Below are 7,544 nucleotides of genomic sequence, written 5' to 3' on the forward strand. Positions count from 1 at the left end.
TACAAATCACTCATGTGACTTGTTCTGGAATATTGCTTGAGTGTGTGGGACGCATACCAGATAGGACATACACACAGAAGGGCAGCATGAATCGTCACAGGTTTATTTAATCTGTGGGAGAGTCTTGCAGAGGTACTGAAGGAACTGAACTGGAAGACTCTTGAAGAAAGACATAAATTATGATGAGAAAGTCTGCTAAAAAATTTCAAAAACTGGCTTTAAATTATTGCTCTGGGGACATATTACAAACTCCCAAATATTGCTCACATAGGGATTGTGAAGATAAGATTAGAATAATTACTGCACACTCAGAGGCATTCAAATAGTCATTCTTCCCACATTCCACATGTTAATGGAACCGGAAGATATGGTAATAACTGGTACATTGGGCATTTCCTCCACCGTGGACATCATTGTGTTTTGCAGAGAGTAGATGTAGATGTAGGTGTAATGAACTGTTACAATATGAAATTATACTGTGATGACAATGGCTTTGAATATTCATTTACCTGGTGTGAAACATATACAAGACAGACTTCAAGAAGATTACAATAATTTCAATTCCAAAGAATTCAGATGCTGACAAGTGTTAATATTATTTACAGAATGGAAAAACTGATGGAAGCTGACCTTCAGCAAGATCAGTGTGGGTTTTGGAGAAGTGTAGGAACCATGTGAGACTGTACCAACTCTACAAATTGTCTAAAACGACAGGTTAGAGAAAGGCAAACATACATTTATAGCATTTGTGGAGTTTGAGAAAGCTTTTGACAATGTTGACTTCAATACACTCTTTGGTATTTTGAATATAACAGAGACAACATACAGAAAGTGAAAAGTTATTTATAACTTGTACAGAAACCTGACTGTAGTTATGAGTCATAGGACATGAAACAGCAGCAGTGGTTGAGAGGGGGGTGAGAGAGCATTGTATCCTATCCTGTATGTTGTTCAGGTTGTACTTTGAGCAAGGGGTATAGGGAAGCAAGAAGAAATTTGGAGATGGAATTGCAGTATTGAACTTTCCATGCAGATATTATGAACTATGAGGGTTGACCCAGAAGTAATGTTCCCAAAGATCTCCAGCTGCACTGGAAGGTGCTAGGAAAAACTGTCAACACTGCTGTGTGCAGCTTTATTTGCTAAGGAGCCATCAGCAAAGGAAGTGCAATATTCATTCATAATTTGCTTTTGCACATGTAAGGGACTCCATGCATGGATATTCATTGTAGAGCTGATGCACGTGTATGGTGACAAGTGTATATCCGTTCAATGCATTTGAAAATAGTGCACGGAGTTTAGTGCCAGTCACAAGAACATCCACAATGAAGAACACAGTGGAAGAGCTTCAGTTTCTGAGGCAGTTATCGAAATGGTCCAATGCAAAATGCTTCAAAATAGGAGGTTCACTATCCGTGAACATTTTGCTAGGATTCCTGGGAGTTCTTATGGTACAGTTGAAAGAGCTTTGATGGAAAAATTAGGGTATCACAATTGTTGCCCTTGATGGGTTCCATGTATACTGACAGCAGAACTCAAGGATATACGAGTTTGCTGTGCTGGCCCATTTGTTCAACAATGTCAAGAAAATAAGGACAGATTGTTGGAGTCCATAGTCATGGAATACGAAATGTGGGTGCTTATTTCACTCCCGAAATAAAAGAAAAATCCAAACAGTGGCATCACTCAGGGCCAACAGTTGCACAGAAGTTTAAACAAACTCCTTGTGCTGGCAAATTCATGACGACTGTTGTTTGGGATTGTAAGGGGATACTGGTGATGGATTTCAAGGAACCTGGGACAACAGTCACTCATACAGTTATATTGAAACTGTAGGGAAACTCAGGCAAGCTATGCAGAACCACCAGAGAGGGCAACTGGCAGAGGGTGTAATGCTGCTTCACGATAATGCCCGACCTCATGTCTCCCACCAAATCCAGGAACTTTAGAGAAACATTTGTTGGACTGTCATGCCCCACCCATCTTAGAGTGAAGACCACGTGCTTTGTGATTAACACTTACTCCCCAAGTTAAAGGAACATGAGGATGGCCACCGCTTCTGGAATGACAGTGAAGCGAAAGAAGAGGTGAAGTGCCTCAGCATGTTGGTGGCAGAATTCTACAGCATGGGGAATCCGAAATTGGAGCACCATCTACAAAAATGCATGGAAAAAGTTACAATTATGTAAAAAAATAGAGATAACAAGTTTCTTCTTTCTAACAGTGTAAATTTCTACGAAAATAGTAAATGTTGTCTGTTTGAAAAAAATGAAGGGGACCTTACATCGCGACCAACCCTCGTACTTCAAGGGAGTGGTACATTTCCTCTCTGGCTATCTTGTATTAATGGACTACTTTCTTTGTTATTAAAGTCACCACACTGCTTAACTGATTTCTCCTTTAGCTATTGCTCATATAGATTTAATTTTATTATCTCAGGTGTTGATATCAGTCAGTATACAAAGATTTTTGATCACTTTCTTGAGTACAGTACAGTGTTTCTTGCAATACAAAGACAGTCCTACTTTATCATTTCAAACAGTTTCCTTTCCCTTGCTCATATTTTGATTCTTTTTATAACCCAGAGCTTATTTGAATTGTACTCTGTCATTTCATTGGGAAAGCAGCTGCTAGAGCTTGATAGAAACCAGTAAATAAATACATTCACCTCGCTGGAATTTACATCTTTCACAATATATACATCCTCCTAATCAATCTTTTGTAAGGCTGCATTGAAAGTTTCTGTTGTTTGTTCATTTATTCGTATATTTTGTATGATACAATTTAGTATGGCTAGTTGTGCATCATGGTCAGAGAGACCATTCACTATTGGATAACATTTATGTCACTAGAATGAGATTTTCACTCTGCAGCGGAGTGTGCGCTGATATGAAACTTCGTGGCAGATTAAAACTGTGTGCCCGACCGAGACTCGAACTCGGGACCTTTGCCTTTCGCGGGCAAGTGCTCTACCAACTGAGCTACTGAAGCACGACTCACGCCCGGTACTCACAGCTTTACTTCTGCCAGTATCTCGTCTCCTACCTTCCAAACCTTACAGAAGCTCTCCTGCGAACCTTGCAGAACTAGCACTCCTGAAAGAAAGGATATAGCGGAGACATGGCTTAGCCACAGCCTGGGGGATGTTTCCAGAATGAGATTTTCACTCTGCAGCGGAGTGTGCGCTGATATGAAACTTCCTGGCAGATTAAAACTGTGTGCCCGACCGAGACTCGAACTCGGGACCTTTGCCTTTCGCGGGCAAGTGCTCTACCAACTGAGCTACCGAAGCACGACTCACGCCCGGTACTCACAGCTTTACTTCTGCCAGTATCTCGTCTCCTACCTTCCAAACCTTACAGAAGCTCTCCTGCGAACCTTGCAGAACTAGCACTCCTGAAAGAAAGGATATAGCGGAGACATGGCTTAGCCACAGCCTGGGGGATGTTTCCAGAATGAGATTTTCACTCTGCAGCGGAGTGTGTGCTGATATGAAACTTCCTGGCAGATTAAAACTGTGTGCCCGACCGAGACTCGAACTCGGGACCTTTGCCTTTCGCAGGCAAGTGCTCTACCAACTGAGCTACCGAAGCACGACTCACGCCCGGGACTCACAGCTTTACTTCTGCCAGGAGAGCTTCTGTAAGGTTTGGAAGGTAGGAGACGAGATACTGGCAGAAGTAAAGCTGTGAGTACCGGGCGTGAGTCGTGCTTCGGTAGCTCAGTTGGTAGAGCACTTGCCCGCGAAAGGCAAAGGTCCCGAGTTCGAGTCTCGGTCGGGCACACAGTTTTAATCTGCCAGGAAGTTTCATTTATGTCACTGATTAAATGTTTACTTGCGAAAATGTTGGATATTATTATATTGCTTTTCTGTGTAATTCTGGTGGAAAGTTATCATTATAGCTCACGTTCTGTGTGGTAAGCAATATTCTCAAATCATTCATTTTATCTTAAAGAACCAGTAACATAACATTACTGTATTATACAAAAAGTGCCATTACAACACTGTATGAGCCTGAGTTATTTTAATTTTGAGGCCAGTCTTATTATGTTGTATTTATGTTTGAATAACACATCTCTGTTTTCATTTTGGAACATGTAGTAACGGAATTTTAAGAGTAAGGCTTCTTTTGCTTAGATGTCTTTCTTGTGAAGTCTCCCTCTGCAGTTTCTTGAGCATTCCTGTGACACTCAAATGCTGCCCAAGCAAACATGGGACAAGCACAGCAACTCTTCTCTGAATTTTTCTGTCTCTACAGTTAATTAACTTAGGAAAAGTTCCCATAACAAGAAACAATATTCAAGTGATGGTTGAATCATGGATTTATACATAACGTCTTATTCTTCCCTCTCCCATTTTCACATACATTATCATTGAAATAACTATACCTGTAACATGGTGTCTGTTGTAAAATTTAGAGAGAATAACCTGTAGAAGGCTACAGAACTCAGCACAATGTGGCTGGCTGACAGTTAAGAAGAATCCGGAGGCTGGCAGTTAAGAACAATCTGGATTTTACAGGATAAATGTATCTCAACTACTCCAGTAACCTCAGGAATACATGTAAATCAACTCAAGTTCCTGCTACTTTAATTGAAGATTGTACATAAATTTGTTCAGGTCCATTTCGATTTAGCTTTTCCTGGGTGAAAAACCTGTTGTCATTTAGGCTTAGCTGCTTCGATCCATGGCTTTCAAGATGCGATGTGAGTTAAGCACAAGTCAGATTTTGCACAACTGATGGTTTCGAAAATGATGCTAGTTGGCACAGAGAAGGTCATTGTACCTCATAATGTTTGTATTCAGAATATATTCCAAGACTGGTATTCCCCTTTACTGTTTCATTCCTGCGGTAGGTTTGATGTGGTATATGTAGGATATAGTAACTGTAGAGCTTACAAATTTATTTCATAGTTAATTATATATATATGTGACTAACATTATTTAAAGTTAAGACTAGTTGACAAATTTTTTTGGACGTTCTGTAAGTCAATTGACATCAAATTTTTTTCATGTTTTTTGTGGGACTTCTGTGAACCCTTTCTGTAGACACACAACAAATGAGAATAACTCTACCAGGTACCTGCTGAATGATTGTATTGTTCTTTGATATGGGGAGATAGCGGGAGACTTGCCTTAAATTACCTACTGTATGTTGCAATAAAATGGATGGTAAAGTTTGTAAGCTTAGAAACACTCTTTATGGTTTAAAGCATTCCCTCAAATTATGAATGTTAAATTTGACAAAGTAATAGCTGACTTAGGATCTGTGAGCAGTGATTATGAGGATTGCTTGTATTTAAGTCTGAAAAGAGCAATAAAACGTACTTGTTTACATTGATGATCTGCTGTTAGCTTAAACTTCCAAAACTGGAATGGATAACTTACAGATGTTTCTAAGTGATAACTTCAGAATTAAGAATTAAGGTCTGATTAGGAACAATATGGAAATGAAAGTTTTTCAAAATTTAGTGAAGGGTACTGTTACTAATTGTGAATGTTCCTGTCTTGAAAAAGTATTAAGTTACTATGTCTTCTGAACAGATAATATTGTGACTTATGTACCGTCAAGAGCGACGTTCATCGTTAATGGATTAAAGTTAAGTATCAAACTAATTACGTTCACTTTCTGAATTCTCATTCCTTGTTATGTTTCAGACGTCACATCAGTATAGTTCTTCCCTCCTCACGCCAGCCTGCGTGAGATAAAACACGTGCATTTCGGCCTCTATTTGTAAGACGGTGTTGGCTCTTCTGCTAACCCAAAATTGGCGACGAGGAGTAAAAATGGTGTTTTAACTATACTGACATATGTCGTTGAGACTCCCTAATTTAATTGTGTAATGGCTTCGCCACAATCTCCAGATGTACTATTGAGAATTTTATAGCTTACATAATCAGCAGACGCAGGCATTACTGGATGCCCTTGGAGAGCGGCAGCGGCCGCTCCTCCACTAATGCAGCCACAACACACAGTTGCTCCGACCTTCAGACCTTTTGATGCTGCACTGGAAAGCTGGACGGAGGGGTCACGCCAATTTGGATTCCATCTCGCTGCCTACAGAATTCAAAGTAACGAGCGGCAGCCTTTTCTTTTGTCATCCATCGGTGAGCAAACCTACCGTGTGATAGTCAAATTATTTCCCCAACGTGATGTAGCAACTCTGTCCTACAAAGAAATTTTGTCTGCATTAGGTGCATATTTCAAACAATCAGTCAATGTAGTTGCGAAACGGTATACCTTCTTTCGTGCAAAATGAACGGCAGGTCAGACTAATCGGGAGTGGGTTGCAACCTTGCAAGGCCTCACTAGGGATTGTGCTTTTGAGTGTCACTGTGGACTCCCATATTCAGATACAATGGTACGTGATGCAGTTGCTCAGAACATTTCTGACATTCATTTAAGGGAACAGATTTTGAAACTAGTCAATCCCTGCCTTCAACAAGTGATGGACATATTCTATAGGGAGGACACACTTGACTTTGCTTAGGAATCATTTGAAATTTCTCCAGCCATGTGTCAGGTTAACCGGCCCACCAGGCGAGCTGCACGGAGTATTAAAGAGCCCTCGCGCCCGGCCGCGCCGCTGCTGCCAGGCTCTCAGCCACATGTGCCGTGCCGGTCTGCAAATGCAGTGCTCAAATCATGCCCGCGGTGTGCTGCTAAATATTCGTATGAGAATCGCCCGTCACACCAAGCTATTTGCTTTTACTGTAATAAAAAAAGACGTGTTCAGAGTGTTTGCCAGAAAAGGCTCAGATCGGAAAGTCAAAACCATTCCAGGCCCTTTGTTTCGTGCTGGAGCTGGAACCGAACCATGGATACTCCGACTTGCGAAAATTCACCCCTCGGAAATTCATGTCGTTCATTCCACTCTCTCTAACAGTGGCTGTATTCGTCCCACAAATCGTGTGCATCGACATCACCGGAACTCCCGTCAAGTCGCAAGTGATTTTGTACCAGTGTCCAATCACGTTGCACGAGACAGTCTCTCTTTTCGTCAGCAGAAAAATAAACTTTTTGTCAACTTGGGCATTAACGGCAAAGTGATACCATTCCAGCTCGACACCGGAGCTGCAGTTTCACTGATCAATCATGACACTTACAAACAGCTGGGCACACCTCCGTTGTGTGCCGCAACTGTTACGTTAACTAGCTATTCAGGTCAAGAGATCCCTGTGTTAGGACAGTGCAGCCTTCTTGCAACACACAAAGGACAAACACAGCTTTTGTCATTTTACGTCCTTCATTCTTCTTCTGCAGTGAACTTGTCTGGTTTCGATTTATTTCAGTTGTTTAACTTGTCTATAGTAAATCATGTCCAATCAGTCAACCAGACTATGTCTTCAGACAGTGTTTCTCGTCTATGTAAAGAATTTGCAGTCATTTTTGCACCGGACCTCGGTTGCGCTAAGAACTATAAAGCACATTTGAAACTGAAAGTAAACATGCAATCGAAATATTTCAGAGTGCACAATGTTCCTCACACACTGTGTGATGAGGTTGCAAAAACATTACATGATTTGGAATCACAAGGTGTAA

The 7,544-nt window shown here is 41.0% G+C and overlaps 2 non-coding genes across 2 annotated transcripts; one reads left to right on the forward strand and one right to left on the reverse strand.

Moving 5' to 3' along the window:
- Nucleotides 1-3,218: 3,218 nt before the first annotated feature.
- Trnas-cga lies at nt 3,219-3,293 on the reverse strand. The gene has a single exon. It is a non-coding gene; the product is annotated as a tRNA-Ser (tRNA).
- Nucleotides 3,294-3,709: 416 nt separating this feature from the next.
- Nucleotides 3,710-3,784, forward strand: Trnas-cga. The gene has a single exon. It is a non-coding gene; the product is annotated as a tRNA-Ser (tRNA).
- Nucleotides 3,785-7,544: the final 3,760 nt, after the last annotated feature.

Source organism: Schistocerca piceifrons, chromosome 9, assembly GCF_021461385.2.
Source record: "Schistocerca piceifrons isolate TAMUIC-IGC-003096 chromosome 9, iqSchPice1.1, whole genome shotgun sequence".
Taxonomy (NCBI): Eukaryota; Metazoa; Arthropoda; class Insecta; order Orthoptera; family Acrididae; genus Schistocerca; species Schistocerca piceifrons.